Source organism: Anopheles aquasalis, chromosome 3 (assembly GCF_943734665.1).
Source record: "Anopheles aquasalis chromosome 3, idAnoAquaMG_Q_19, whole genome shotgun sequence".
Classification (NCBI taxonomy): Eukaryota; Metazoa; Arthropoda; class Insecta; order Diptera; family Culicidae; genus Anopheles; species Anopheles aquasalis.
In genome coordinates, this window is record NC_064878.1 from 57,318,549 (window position 1) to 57,333,548 (window position 15,000).

Here is a 15,000-nt window from a genome sequence, read left to right on the forward strand (position 1 = left end):
TAAATTTCTATTATGCTGTATGGAGACGGTAGCAACATTTTTAATCAATTTCAAATGGAATAATACCCTTCATTCCCAATTATATTGTCGGAAAAGGTTAGAAAAGAAATAAATTATAATTCAATCTCGGTAATATAACATTTTTATTCATTCAAATAAGATCATTATTATCAAGCATAGGAATTTCTTCTCATCCATAATTGCAATTTTATTGCAACCTCTTTTTACTAGTTCCTAACACAACGTGCAGATTTTTTGCTGCTTCTGCTGCACACATGTGTCTCTTCTGTACATGTTTGTGGTTTTTTTTATATATTAATCGAACGCAAATGTTTTAAAGCTCCTATGGAATATATGGTGCTGGCATCTGGCAATTCTGGAATTCCAGCATCACTCAACTTGAAAGGCGCGACGCTCGCTCGGCGCAGCAACGACAATCATAATTACACGATGGTGTGTCCCCTTACCCCCCTTGTTCCCCCTTGGCCTGTATCTCCGTTTGATCGCAATCGCATCACTCCAGATCTGCCAGCTAATGCGCTTGCCGGTTGCGCTCTCACTCTCTCTCTCTCTCTCTCTCTCTCTCTCTCTCTATCGCTCCAGTTTGAATCGAGCATCGTGCCGATGAATTATGAATGCCGTCGACTGTACTCTCGTTATGTTTATTTAATCAGATTATAAGAAATTATCTGTCTCCATCCGACCGTGCATCTCCGGTCGGCGAACCTCCTAACGTCGTGCGCTGCTCCAAGACGGCTTCAGACTTCTGTCCCTTCCTGAGGCCCCGTCTTGCTTCGGTCGCCCAGCCAGCCAGCCAGTCAGTCAGTCGGTCGGAGCCAGCGTTGCAAAGTTCACTCTCGTTTCATGTGTTGGCTCTGGAAACCGAGACGCTGAAAAGCCGCGCAGCACCTTTAACGGGGCAGCATCACGGAGTGAGATCACCCTGCACGCCAGCCTCCCTTTTGCTTTGACATTTGTTTGGAGTCCGGCAGGGCGCGCGCTCACGCGAATTGGAGTGCGCGAACTTGCGCCACTCTTTCCTTAAATCAAAACCACGGTTCGGAAAATGCCGATTCCCGAAGCCGATCGGTGTCACGGTGCCGGAGTGAACCGTGGCCGTGGATTTCTAGGGAATTGAAAGTATCCGAAGGAACATCCGGGGGCACAATTTTCCATTTCATCTTTTAATGGTAGAAATCGGGAACAGTTGAAACGACTATTGGTGCCGCTGCCAGAGTACTTACATTACTTTGCATTTCTTTCACTATGTCACAGAACAGCACAGGGGGAGGAGCGGGGTATATAATGAAATAAAATCGACATTATGCAAATAACGATGGTTTAAAAATCTCCTGCGCGCTAGTGCCCAACGCCCGAGAGAGCGCCATTCCTGTGCTCGCTTGATAATAGTAGTCACAGAGTTGAATGGTGCAGAATGTGATCGTTTTAGCCACAGGCCACTGGTCTGGCGGGCCACGTACGCCACGCAGTCGTCGTGGCACGCAGATGCCACCATTTACAATGTAATAATATTGAGCACTTTTCAGAGCGCGCGCGCGCGCGCGCGTGGTGTTGTCATCATTGTGTTCTCGTGCAGAGGATAATGATGATGGTATTAACATTTTACTTTAATGCCGTTGGCAATAATCGATATTTATAAAATTAAACATTATTTCAACGATTGCCCTCGGCTCAACGTCCACTCTCACTCTCTCTGTCCCTCACCACCGGGCCATTAATTCGGCTCGTTCGAATTCGAATTTCATTTGGCGACCCCGGCAACCATCATTGCGCCCGCTCTGGAATGAAAATTCTTATTTTCAAACGAATATTTACGCTTGCACAAACCACCAATGACCGGGGGGCCAGCCAGAGTCTGGTATTTTTGAAATAATATTTCATCTCCTTCGGTATAGCCCCCCTGGGCCTCCAATTGTGGAACAGTCCCGGCCGACCGGTAATGTATTTTGCCGCAACCGAAAGCTTCTTCGGTGTGAAGTGTGGTTTGTGGCTTCTTAAATCTTTCGTTTAGAAGGAAACACAATCTAGCTCCAGCTCTATCCGTGTGCAGCTCTTCATCTCCGTTCTCCATTGTTTGCGTTCTAACACTCTACTGTGCTCTCCGTTCTTGAGGAGAAACTTCTTGAGGTGTCTGCCCAAATCTTGGTCACCACTAACGTGCCAAATCAGCACATTTGTTTGTGCGAAGTAGCAGCAGAATCTCCTGTGTTTGTGCCGTAGATCAAACACAGAACTATGGATAAAAGCAAATAGCACGCTCTCTCTCTCTCTCACTGTGTACACACATCCGTCACATCGTTCTATCGATTGTGCTGCTCCATTGTTTATGACCAACGATGCATAAGTTTCGGATTTAGTCATGTGATGTGTTGTCCTGGCGTTGGCCATCTTGTTGATGGTGAAATGAAAGAACAGGATCCTCCTGGAGGAATCTGTCAGGATGCACTTTGCATCATAAGACCATTGCTTATGCTACGTCTTAGAACTTGACCCAAAACCACACAAATTGGTTGCAGCTGTTCAAACAACAAGAAAAAAGAGGTATTTTGCAAACGATATCTAGTCGTGTCGTGGCCGGCCTTCGAAACCATCTGGCTAGGAACCATCGGAATGTGAATTGTGAATAACTCTTGTTCGTGAATCGCTCATTTAACCACACGCCGGCCAGCCAGCCAGCCAGCAGACCTTGGCATCTTCTCTTCATTTATCGATCGATTGTGGGGGCGCAAGTGAAGTGTTGCTTCTTCTTTCTCGCTAAGAAATAACGTTCTGGTACCAATAATCACATCAATTGCCAGCATTCCAGCGCTCGCCAGCACGCTCGCTCGCGTCATCCCGGATGGAATGTTTGCTCACACCGCCCATAACACCGCCATAGCGGCCGGCTCCCAGTATCTTTAACATTCCTTTAACAATCTCTCGCAAAACCATTAAGTGTCTGCTGCGTGTGCCTGTGTGTTTGCCGCTGCGTGCATGTCTGATGAAAGGTATTATATTGTGGAGCGTCTATACAATTCTTAATGATTGCATCGTTACCGATGCCATGATGCATAAATCATCATCATTAGTGCGGTAATGCCAGTTTGACTGTGGCGTTGCGTGAATGATATGACGATGGCACCACCACCACCACTGCCATTCCGCGGCAATGCAGAAGATGCGCATACACTTCTGCGGGCGTCCTTTTGTCCGTCCGGTTGCTGTCACACTGGTACACTATACACGCTTTGGATCGCTCAATATCCGAATCACTCACTATTCGCTGTATAACGTGCGCGAAAACACGTTATATAGCCACAGGAGGGAGCCGGGTGATTTGTTGTGTGATCGATATAATCTGATAGAACTGATCAAACGCACACATACAGAGACAATGGTGCTTGTACTCGAATCGGCGGGGACTGCATTTGAATACCAAGTCGTGTAATGGCAGCGCAGCTCGTTTACTAAACAATACGTAATATCGTTTCCTGTTCCCCTGGCCCCGTTTTGGGTACATCCTACATACTTAATCACATTACTGGCCGCAAAAGGCCCAGCCAACGAAGCAACGTGCCCCATTCGTTCGTTCTTCCAACCACACAGCATACAATTGTATAACATGAAACGGAAAATAATAATATAGTGTTTGCGCGTGGTCCGAGGGGAAACGGCACCACGATTATAGCGTGATTCACTATTTTTCTATTCCCTTGGCTCGGTTTTTTTTTATTATTCAAGCAATGCGAACAAGTAAATACATTTGTGGAACCACCAGACAATGCATTGCGCGATGTTGTAGCACACGCAACCAGCAGCAGCAGCAGCGCCGGGTACACAATGGCATTCCAATATGGGTGCGATTTGTCAAGATTACAAGTCGCGTCCCCGGACTGTTTCAGTAACGGAAAAAAGAGTAGTTTCTGAAAAGGTACTGAACGTGACTCAATAAAGTCACTCAAGTGACATCGCGACTGAATATAGTGCCGACTGGCTTTCGAATGTCGCTTTTACTGCAAACCAACCAGCGAGCGCTTTATATGAAAAGTTCCAAGCAATTACCACCGGTGCCGCAGGAGGAGAGGCCCACCGATACAAATCGAGCATTCCGGGTGTGATTAGTTCGTCGGAGTTGTCCTCTAGTCCTCTAGAGTCTGCACGTGTGACAAGTTTAATTTATGGGCAGTCAGGCCAATCCAACCGTAATAATAACGAAATATCCAACAAAGAACAACTTCAATCAAACGACCAGAACACGATGCGAGGAGAAACGGTAAAGGAAAATGGGAAAACACTATGCCACGCCACGCCACACCACACAGAACACCTCACGCGCCATCAGAAAAATATGAAATGAAGCGTACAAAAGTAATCAAAAAGATAACGCATCTTGAATTGTCTCCCTGCAAATGGCCTGCAAGGAGGAGGGTCTCGCTATGGTAGGCAGCACTAAAGTGAACCGTTATGCGGACGGGGGGGGGGAGGGTTGTTGTGCTATCACGCGCTCAATCTTTATTTTATTTTACTGATAAAACCCATGAAACAAGGATAGAATATTGAACTGTGTGCTGTTGTGGCGCAATATATGGATGGAGATCACAATCGCAGCACACATAGCATACGCCAGCATGCGCTTGTGCTGCTGCTGCTGCTGCTAAAGTTTTGCTAAAGCCATTTTGTGAAGCATTTTACGATTACGGGAGGAGGATATGTGGGGTTTATGTTCGTTATTTCTAAAGATATAAGGTTTATACTCTATTTCCTTTAAGCCTCCTGCTAGCTAGCTAGCAAAACGCACAACGCAACGGTCTACGGAGAGGCATTAGTTATGTAGAAAAGCGACGTGTTTATGGCTTTGCAGCATTAACTATTAATTCTCGTGCCCAAGCTTAACGCCAGCGCTTGGCCAGCAGAGTAATTTGAAGCAGCAGCAGCAGCAAGCACCCCTCACTCGGGGTGTCTCTATATTCTCGACTTCTCCTCCACTATATCACTTCAACATTCGACCTAACAATGATCGACGCTTATTGAAATCACGGCACTCAACAATCGTGCGAAAGTGGCTTTCATTGGGAAGGGGGGGTGGGGGGATTTGTGGGCGTCTCAAGTGGACACAACAACACCACAACGACGGGGCTGGAGGCGAGGATACCATCCAACCATTACTAACCGTTATCTCTTCTCTGCTTGCTTGGTTGCTTGCTTATACGATTGCGGGCACGATTATTTGTTTGTCCTTCCAGTGACCGCCAGCTCTAGCATGCAGCAACGCAATGAAACTAAATACAATACATAAATAACAATCTTGCTCTCCTTCTCTTGGGTGCTTTTTAAGAGAGTAGAGGAAGCAGCACATCAACAGCATGGAGCCTTCACTTGAGAATGTTACAAGAGGTCTGCTGAAATCAATAACCGCAACCAGCAAAAGCGATTGATTCATTTTAATCAACTTTTTTTGTGTTCCTTCGACGGGAAGGATTTCCTCCGTCCAGCGATTGGGTCATCATCGCTTGACAGCAACAACATGGAATCATGGGTCTTCATTTTTTTCATAATTGACACATGGCAAAGGCACAGGAAATTTACATTCCTCCTTCGCCTTTGGTCACACTCCCAGGCACACAGAGGACACCGAAGAACCACCGAGAAGTGCACGAATGTTGGCAACAGTTTATGGCTCAAAAGTAACAAAACACACCCAACAACAACAACAACCAGGCACGTCAGCAGCAGGGGCCAGCCAGCCAGCCCAAAAAGACAACGTAGCCGTCTCCTCTCCGACCATTAAGGCGCATTGGAGATGGTTGTTGTATGTTTTCTAGTTAAATTTATGTTTCCCAAGTTATGACTTCGTGGTCGTCGATGAAAAAGTGTGGCCTTCTCGGTTCACACGCTGCAGACGAGGATCGAACGAACGAACGATCAGCAGCAGAAGAGTAGATGTTGCCTTCTCAGCCTTCTTGGACGTGGACCATCATCATCTTGGGCCATCACCATTCCGCAAACAAACAAATAAACAAACAGAAGAACGAAACAAAATACGCGTCCTCCAACAATTCTCCTCCAAACAGCGCTACTAAAAGCCGCGTGACCTCACCGAACGCTGGCCAAAACCGACCGAGGACCGAGGACGAGGACGAGATGGGATGGGATGGCCGACGACGACGAAGGCTAAAGTCTTGAAATGCGATCGATCGTAATGATGATGGCGATGATGATGATGATGACGATGCCAATGCCGATGTTCAAGACGATTATGATGATCACAGTTAGTTAGTGGAGGCAGATCGCTTCGCGTCACATTGAAGCAAGCGCAAAGAGAGAGAGAGAGAGAGAGAGAGAGAGAGTGAGAGATAGAAAAAGAGAGAGAGGGAGAGCTGTGTGCTGTTCGAGGAAGGCGCAAGGAGGTCGCCATGCTTAAAATTGTCTGTTCCATTCGGTTTTATTATAGCAATTTAAATTTCTTATATATGGACGTAATAAATAAGGCCAAAACGCTACAGCAAACGAATGACGAGCTAGCGCTGCTGGAGGGACGGGACGGGGGCCATCGGTGTGTGCGACCGCACCGTGTGGACCCAGGGACCTGAATACTGAAAAAGCTGAATACAACAACGCCATCATCCAAGCAACCAACCAAGCAAGCAAGCAAGCAAGCAAGCGAGAAAGATAAAAAAACTCATAAGTAAACGAGCGAAGCTTATACAGCATGTATTTATATTCGTTAGAAAGGGCACTGTTTTCCATATTATTAGATGAACCCAAGGGGAAGCATAATGGTGGCGGGAGGGAGGGTGGTCGTACAGTATGGGAGATTAGGGACGGTGGTAGATGTGTGTATGTGTGCCTGTTTCAGGATTTGCCTTTTGTGTGAATGTTGAAAGCGGGCGTCACTTTGACTTCCAACTCAAAGAGAGAGAGAGAGACAGAGAACGAGAGAACTCAGTAGTAGTATCCACACCTTTTTTAGTAGAGCACACAAGGAACAAGGAGAACCGGTGACGTTGTACGTGTGTTGGTTGGTATGTGTGAATAGCATTTTCAACGTCAAACATAGATAAGCTCTTCGAAATGCGGCGAAAACGGAAAGTCATTTAACTTTACCTTCGTCATGTTGCCTAAGTGTCCCTGTCCCTTGCGCACCAGCACCAGCAGCATTCCTTCCGTCCCTTCGAGGTGCCGTTAAGTAACATCAACTCCCAAATACCAACCACCTCCCCGGCCGTGCCGTTGTGCAAGCGTCGCTTGTTCTCGTTCACTTGTTTGTTAGGTTCTGTATTTTGTTTGTTGTTTTCTTAGCTGCATACTAACGGTCGATCGATTGGATTGGTGAAGGTGTGTAAGAATGTGCACATACACCTTATACAGGCCTGTTGTTTGGTATTTGGTGGCCTCAATTTCAAAGTGTTGTGTGTTGTTTCGCGCCTTACAACCCGCTGGGCTGGCGTCACTATTCTTTACAAATAGAGCACCGCTGCACTTACGGTTGTAAAAGGATAGACTTCTCCTTGGGCCCGAGTGACTTGCGTTATTTGCCAGTCCTCTAATGGCACTGGCATATTATTAAGTTAGGTTCATACTGTTTTCTATTGGGGGCCCCATTTCCATTCCATTTGTAGTAACAACTGTACGGTAATGTACGCGCACCGAGCTCCCTTTGTTGTGTTAAGTTATGTGTGCCTTTTGTTATCCCGCACATCTAGTCATCACCGCCGTCGTCGTCGCAGCAACAGCAGTAGCAGTACCGTTTGACGTTTCTAGCGTCATTTATTTCCAATCACGTGGTGGTTGCCGCGTGACGTAGCGGAAATGAAACAATTCCACTCCACTCCTCAACGGACCAAAAATAGTTGACAAGCACACAAACAAACGGTTCTCTCGTTAGTAGCAATGTAGCTGAGTGAAAACGAGCAGACTAAAAACAAATATTGATCGTAATTTGCGCGCTATAAGTATTTGCGCATACAACAGCCAGACAACAATGGCCGTTTGTTATAAGCTTTTGCAGTTAACATTTCCGTGGCAAACGATGCTGCTGCTGCTGCCGCTGCGGCAGCTGCTTATTAGATAGCGATCGTTAGGCATCATTACGGCGCGCTTCAAAGGCCATAGCTATATATTGAGTCTTGGTTTATTGGTTGATGCAATCCTTTTGCTGCTACACTGCTGCGAACGCGCGGTTATTCGAATTTCTCACGCACACCACCGGGTGCACTTTCCGTGCGTGCGCTGCAACATTACAATGGGCTGTGATCCGACCGTTGCTGGTTCGAATATCTTTGTCTTCTGGGTGAATTGCTTTCCACGACTTGTATTTATAGAACGGCCCCGAACAACCGATCGAATGCTTTAAATGTATCTTTTCTTCAGATAAATGTATATTTCTTCTTTTACGATCGACTGAGCGAAGACACATTGTGTCCCTTTTGGCGCTGCGCTGCACAATACTGCTGACTAACGCGCGGTAAGCGAGCGGTAAGTGAAAGGCTTACAGTCGAAAGGGTGATAGTGCCCTATACGAGCGGGAAATAGGACCGAGGGCGGCGAGGTGGCCACATTGCATTGGCTCCTCATTCCCTTACAAAGTGGTGTAGTCCAGCAATATAGTTATGGCACACAATTTAGAACGCGAGCAGTAAAATTGCTTTCATGCCCATTTATGAACCACTTAAGGGGGGCCGGTGAGCGGGACAAAGGGACTGGTGTGAAGAAGTAAAGGAAGAGCAGACATCGCCATCACCAATGACACCCGCCACAAACCCCGAGAGGCGATTGGTGTGCTCGCTCTCTTATGTAGAGGGTCCTGGCAATGTTGCAAATCAAAGGGACTGCTGAATGGATTTGTTGGGCATAAAAGCACGAAGTGAGCGAGGACGAGTCAGACGGGAGAAGGTAGAACCGGGAGAAGGAATCATCGTCGTCGTTGTCGTTGACGCCGACGATTTGCCTTTTGTCGAGGTGATGATCTTTCCTCAATACGCCCGCCGCCGCACGTCCGAGAGATAGCTGGCAAGCGATAAAGAAGACGTATCATCGTGGCACAATGAATTGAGCACGAGCACAGGAGGAGGAGGAGGAACGTGGTTGACTTGTGTTTGCAGCACATTCACACGACACGGATTCCATTTCCATTTGCTGTGTATCGACTTGGCCGTCCTGACGGATCTCTGACGTCGTGTTTGGGGGGAATGTTGTATATCGATTCGTCGTTAAACTCGTCGATCGATTTCCCTTCGTTTCCTTGCACAATTAAGAAGGAAACAGATCGAACGGAAGGTGATGATAGGCATCATGAATTGTGTTGGCAGTGTGTTCGAGTTAAGAATAGAACATTCTCAGCAACCTCAGCTTTCGTAACTTTTTCTCAACTGTTGGCAAGTGTGTTCGGAGCATCTCTGAATCAATAATGGAGCACCAGCGCGCGTTGAGAGGCTGTGCAGTGAGCAATTATTTGAATTGTTCCAAAACTAATTCCGACCACAGAATTCATTTCCAACGCCAATCCCCTGTTTGCATAGCTGAGGCGGGTTCCCATCTAACATCCTATGCACTATCGGCCATACCTATCGCATATATGACTCTCTCTCTCTCTCTCTCTCTCTCTCTCTCTCTCTCTCTCCCTCACGCTCTCTGTGTGATAAATAGAGATAACATACATACACGGAGTGAGATTTGCTATTTGTCCTAAGCGTTGACCCCAGAGTACCAGGGACCATTAACTTCGACTTTATGGGAACGACGCAGTGCGGGGACTCGCATTCCGTGCCTCAGAGCCGCTCCACTGGTATTATTGATTTTTTGATACTATTGTTTGTGCCCATTTCGTCTCCCTTCTACCAGAATCTATCTTCTCCTCCTGCAACACACGACACCATCCAGCAACTGTGTAACTGCATCCAGTGCCATAAAACCGTTTATTTGCTCGTGTATATTATTGGGCATACATTGGCCAGTTTTTTTTTATCATTCCACATTCCCCGTTGTTTCCAGTGTCACATCTCCAAAAAGGCACACGTTTATGTGTATCCGCGATAGTACAATTTCATTATGCCGTTGTTATCGGTGAATATCTTTCGCGCTGATTACGCGCGATATTGCATAACACTGGCTCGCGCGTGGTCGCCGGTACTTTTGCCATTTTATTTGTGCCATTTTGTGCCATTTTTTACTTTAGCCAATGACGATCACCGGAGCTACTTTAATGGATAAATGGTCCAAAATTGGATCGCCATTACCACCACCACGGCCGCCGCCGCCGCTGGTTGGTTAATCGTTGAAAGCGAACGACCAGGAAACCGGGGCCGGAGTGAGAGGCAGAGAACAAATTTATGGCAATTGTGTTGTTTAATTTTTATCTTTCTCCCCTCTTATCTATCTCATCGTACTCCTCCTCGCTTCCCCTTAATTCCTTTCCCTCTCGACCAATCGGCATGCGCCGCCGTTGTTTTGTTTATGCAAATTATGCTTCAATTATTGCGCAACAATGCGCGTATCGTTTTGTTAAGTTGTTATTAAAATGGAGGCCAGCCTAAGAACCACCGCCGGCATTCGATGGCGACCTAGCAAAGAGCAAGTATTTTTGCCGCGCAAAGTTGGCCATTCCGCGAGAGGTGGTGGTTGCGTTGGAAACCACGTGTGCACCAGCGTGCGAATGTGTGTGTGCAAAAGTGCATGTAAAACATGATCGTTTACAACAGAAATATGTTAAACAGAGTGAGAGCAGGCCTTGCACTCGCTGACCTAGACACTGCGTCTCCTCCACCCCCCGGGGCGGTATGGGAACCGGTACCTAGCACAACACAACAATGCGAAGCCGACCGCGTTCGTCGACCGCGACCGGTGGTGCATCGCGGTGCGGATGCGAGGCGCCCCAGAGAGCGTGCTGCCGCCATGGTTCCGCATGCGTTCACTCGGCTATCGTTCGGGGCTCGCTGGCTCGCTCGCTTGCCGCCTACTGCGCGCGGCTTCGGCAAACATGTTGCACCTCGGCGATCCTTCGCACTCTCTCTCTTTCTCTCTCTCTCTCGCTCTCTCCAGAGAGAAAGAAAAGAGTGAGAGCGCACCGCTCTCTCACACCTTCGGTCGACCGGCGGCTACTCAAAGGCTACTCGATTCTCCGTTGGGCTGCTGCGATGAGGTTGTTTTCGGTGTTGTTTTGAACACCTTCTCACCCTTCTCGTCCTTCCCTCCGTTATCATCAGGGGGTGGTGGCGCCCCGTCGCGAAGCACGTGTGAACCCAGCACCAGCAGCAGCAGCAGCAGCAGCAGGTAGTCGGCGACGGCACGATTGCCTCTCTGTGTGTGCGTGGGTCTCCCCCGAAGGTGGCGTCTGGCAGGATCATGCGATTCACCGCCCGGGCAGTCCACAATCCACTCGCAGCTGATACTGTTGTCGTCGTCGTACCGCGGTTGCCGCGTCGTGTGTCGAGCGCGAACGCGCGTGCCACTCGTTGCCCCTCGTTACCTTCCGGTGCCGCACCGACAAGTGAGTGAGAGTGTGTGGTGCTGGTGGTGGGTGTGGTGAGAGAGAACACCCTCCTCTCCCCCCCTCCCCCCGGCAGGGTGTGATTAATGCGCTGTTGCTGCTGCTGCTGCTGCTGCTGGTGTTGTGATTGTTGTTTGACCGCGCCGCGTCTTATGCCCTCTCTCGCTCGCTCTAGCAACCGTCGGCTGGTTTCGGTGCGTCCGTTGATTCATTCTCGCAACCGCAGCCTACTTACTGTTCCGTTCTGACAGACGGCCGACCGACCGACCGACCGACCGACCGACCGACCGACCGACCGACCGGGTAGCAAGCATAGACATCGTGGCGCAGCTGTCTCTGTATGTTGCTCTGGCGGGAACGGAAAAGAGGGCTCTTTTGTGGGAAAATTCCTCCACGTGATTCGTGCTCGAGTTTTCCACCACGTGGTGCGCGGTGTGGCTGGCGTGTGGCCACACTCGCACGCGCCTCCTTCTTTAACACCTTCTTGGTGGCCCCTTTGCTCCCGCCGGGAATTGTGCGCTTTGTTTATCTTCTACGATTTCCCCTCCTCCTCCCTCTCGAGTCCTTGCTGCTAACGGACATCACAAGCGCGCTCTCTCCCTCTCTTTCTCTCTCTGTGACCGCGTCTGTTGATGATTGTCGTCGCGTTTATCGCGGTTTCAAACCATTACTCACCGGGGGGCGGTCGGTGGTGGCCCAGTTTTCTTTTTCTTTTATGAATGAAAATGAGGAAAATTAGTCACAGTTCAAGAGGAGCAACGGGGAGGGCCTTTTTCGGTTATGCAAAGGCAGATTGTGATTGCGCGCAGTGTGCCACTTTTGCAGCTCTCTAGATTATGCTGCATATTATTGAAATGTATATTGTGTGTGCGCGCCCGAGTGTCATCGCCCCTTATCACCACCACCAGGAGTTACACAAAAGGTGTGCGCACTCGTTGCGTTGCGTTTTCACCAATTTATGTTTTCCATAATTGATCCAGCGTGTGCGCGGGTGTGTGCGGAGGTCGTGTCTGTGGAGATCCAGAGTGTCGCGAGATGACGCGAGATGAGCCACGTTTTTGATGTGGTGCCGCATATGAATGTGATGAAATTATGATAAATCCTAGCGACGAAACATCCAAACGAGCTCCCCAGTGCTGCTGCAAAAGGCTCGCACCGTTTTGGTGGCCAATTTGGTTTGCTGAATTAATTACCAACGTTTATTGCCTGTGCTTGTGTGCTGTGTGTGTCCGATTTACCGGGCCCCCGGTCGCTCTCCCGCTCTCTCTGGAGCCCATTGTGCAATGATTGTGCGATTGTTTAATTGAATTAAATCGAAATCGATTTCAGTGAAACCCACGCGGCGGTTCCTCTGCAAACACACATAGATTTCGTAGTGACCGCAGCAGAACAAACAAGCAAGCAAGCAAGAGAGAGCTGTTGTGTGGTGGAGTGCATCTTGCAGATTGTATGCTCGCAAGACTTTATGCTGCGATCGATCTGAATGAAAGGCTCTATCCGATGCTAGAACCACCGGAACTGCAAGATTAGAAAGACAACACTAGATTATAGGATTGTTTGTGTATGTGAAACAGAGGAAGTGAAGTTCTGCAGTCCATCGGTCACGGACGACGACGAGACCACCAACCGTTTGCCAACCAACGAACCCATCCCCTTGGAATGGGCCTGGACGGTAGTCCAATATTTAGCAACTGGAACCACCATCACCATCACCACCATCAACGGACGGTCAACTGCTTCGCCACGGTGATGGACTTCACTCGTATGGTAAATATCGCAAAACCCCCCGTGGCCTGCCCGGTGGTGGGGCCAATAAGCCAATATTGATTAATCGCAAACTCAATTAACCACTCTTTGACGAAGCAATGGCTGCCACCATCATCACCAGCACTGCCATCGCTGGTTGCTTGGTTACGGGATCGATTCCGCCATTACACACCGCCCTCTGTGTGGTTGCCAAAGGGATCGAGGATCGTTAATCCTCTCCAAGGGCTCTACTCTTCATCTTTTACTCCTTTTGTTTTTTTTTTGCTTTGTTTTATTGGAAAATTCCTTATTTTATGTGCGTTCTCTTCTGTTTCCGCCGCTCGCAGGAAAAAAGTATATAATCCTCCTTTCAAGATGGGTGAATGGTGGTTGGTGCTGGCGACTTCATTCATTCGTCGATAAGATTGCCTCCACCACCAAATGCTGATTAACGCGAAGCCAGCAACGAATGTCACAACGGCTCGGGCTGTGTGATGGACATTGGTTGGTGGACGCACGTAATCGATCCGGCTAATGTGACGTTCTTATCTGGGAGGTTTATGTTTCGTTTACCACCGCCCTTCTCTCTTTCTCTGTCCGTCTCCTCTTCGACCAAGCACACACTTCAGGCCATTATTTCAAGAACAAATCAATAAAATGCTGCTACCAGCAGCGGCAACGCAACCATTACACCATGCTCAGGGGATCAGGTGGTTGCGCGGTCCAAAGCTAAATTTGTACAACTTATTATCCAATTGTAGATACGAGGAGGAGTGGTCCGGGGGCTTAGCATTGTTGTTGGTTGAAACAAATTATACTCAAACAACAAAATGCTTTGCAGCGCGTCATTTGTGGAGGTTCGATCGCTTCTGTTTTGTCATTCGTTCCGCTCCTTGGCTCCTGTTCCCCGCCTGCTGTGAAGAGTTTTCTCGAGAGTTTGCCTTCTTTCATAATTTAAGAACAGTGTAAGAGCAAATGAAGAGGAAGAAGAAAAAAAAACAAACTATGTAAACACATAATGTTGTGTTGCAACATTCATGGAAAATTCACGATGAAAAATTGACGCGATATAGAACACCAACGCGGGTAACGAACCCCAGCGAGGAGGGTATAATGTCAATTCTTGAGCCGAGCGCTGGTAAATAAGAAGAGAGCGCCGGCGGAGGTTGTTGACATGACGCCGAGGGCTTACGAAACGTTGCGCACCCACAATACCGTACAGAACTGTCTCTATGTGTGTGGTGTGTATGTTGCCTATCCTCACGTGCCTTCCGGTATCTCCATTCGACGTCGGCCTAAACCACAAGCCACGAATAACGTACTACACTATACGTTATTATAGTTATTTCAAATATATTTTCTCGCCCGTTTTTCGATTCGCTTCCCCCTTTTTTCTTCTATTTTTCTCTTCTATCAAACAGAGGGGCTGTCTTCGAGGGGGATTCACACTCTGCATGTGTTTGTGCGGCTGTGTGCGATGAGCCAAAGCAATAAAGTTGGGAAGCAAAGTTACTGCAAAGTAGTAGAAAACTTTGTTTCTTGTTTCTCCTGTTTTTTTCCCTTCCCTTGTTCAGCAGTTTCTTGTCCTTCGTGTCTTGCAATGTTATTGGTTTCTTATAACTTCTCTGCCGAACAGGGAGTGGAGGAAAGGAGCGAAGGTGGAGAGGAGGTGATGATGGTGAGTGGATGGTTGTTTTCTTCGTTACCTTCCGTTTTCGTACAGCTATATCGGGATTATTAACATTCATATTAATGTGCTGGCTGGCTTG

General features: G+C 48.0%; 1 protein-coding gene across 3 annotated transcripts in view; it reads left to right on the forward strand.

Moving 5' to 3' along the window:
• The window catches only part of LOC126578833 (putative uncharacterized protein DDB_G0291608), a 140,337-nt gene that overhangs the window by 94,690 nt on the left and 30,647 nt on the right, over nt 1-15,000 (forward strand). The window contains exon 1 of one of the 3 annotated variants that reach the window (XM_050241772.1): nt 11,406-11,485. The exons of the other annotated variants lie outside the window; for them this stretch is intronic. The gene's annotated coding sequence lies outside the window, so the exon portion shown is untranslated. Of the gene's footprint in view, nt 1-11,405; nt 11,486-15,000 lie in introns of those variants that run through there. 3 annotated transcript variants of the gene reach the window in all.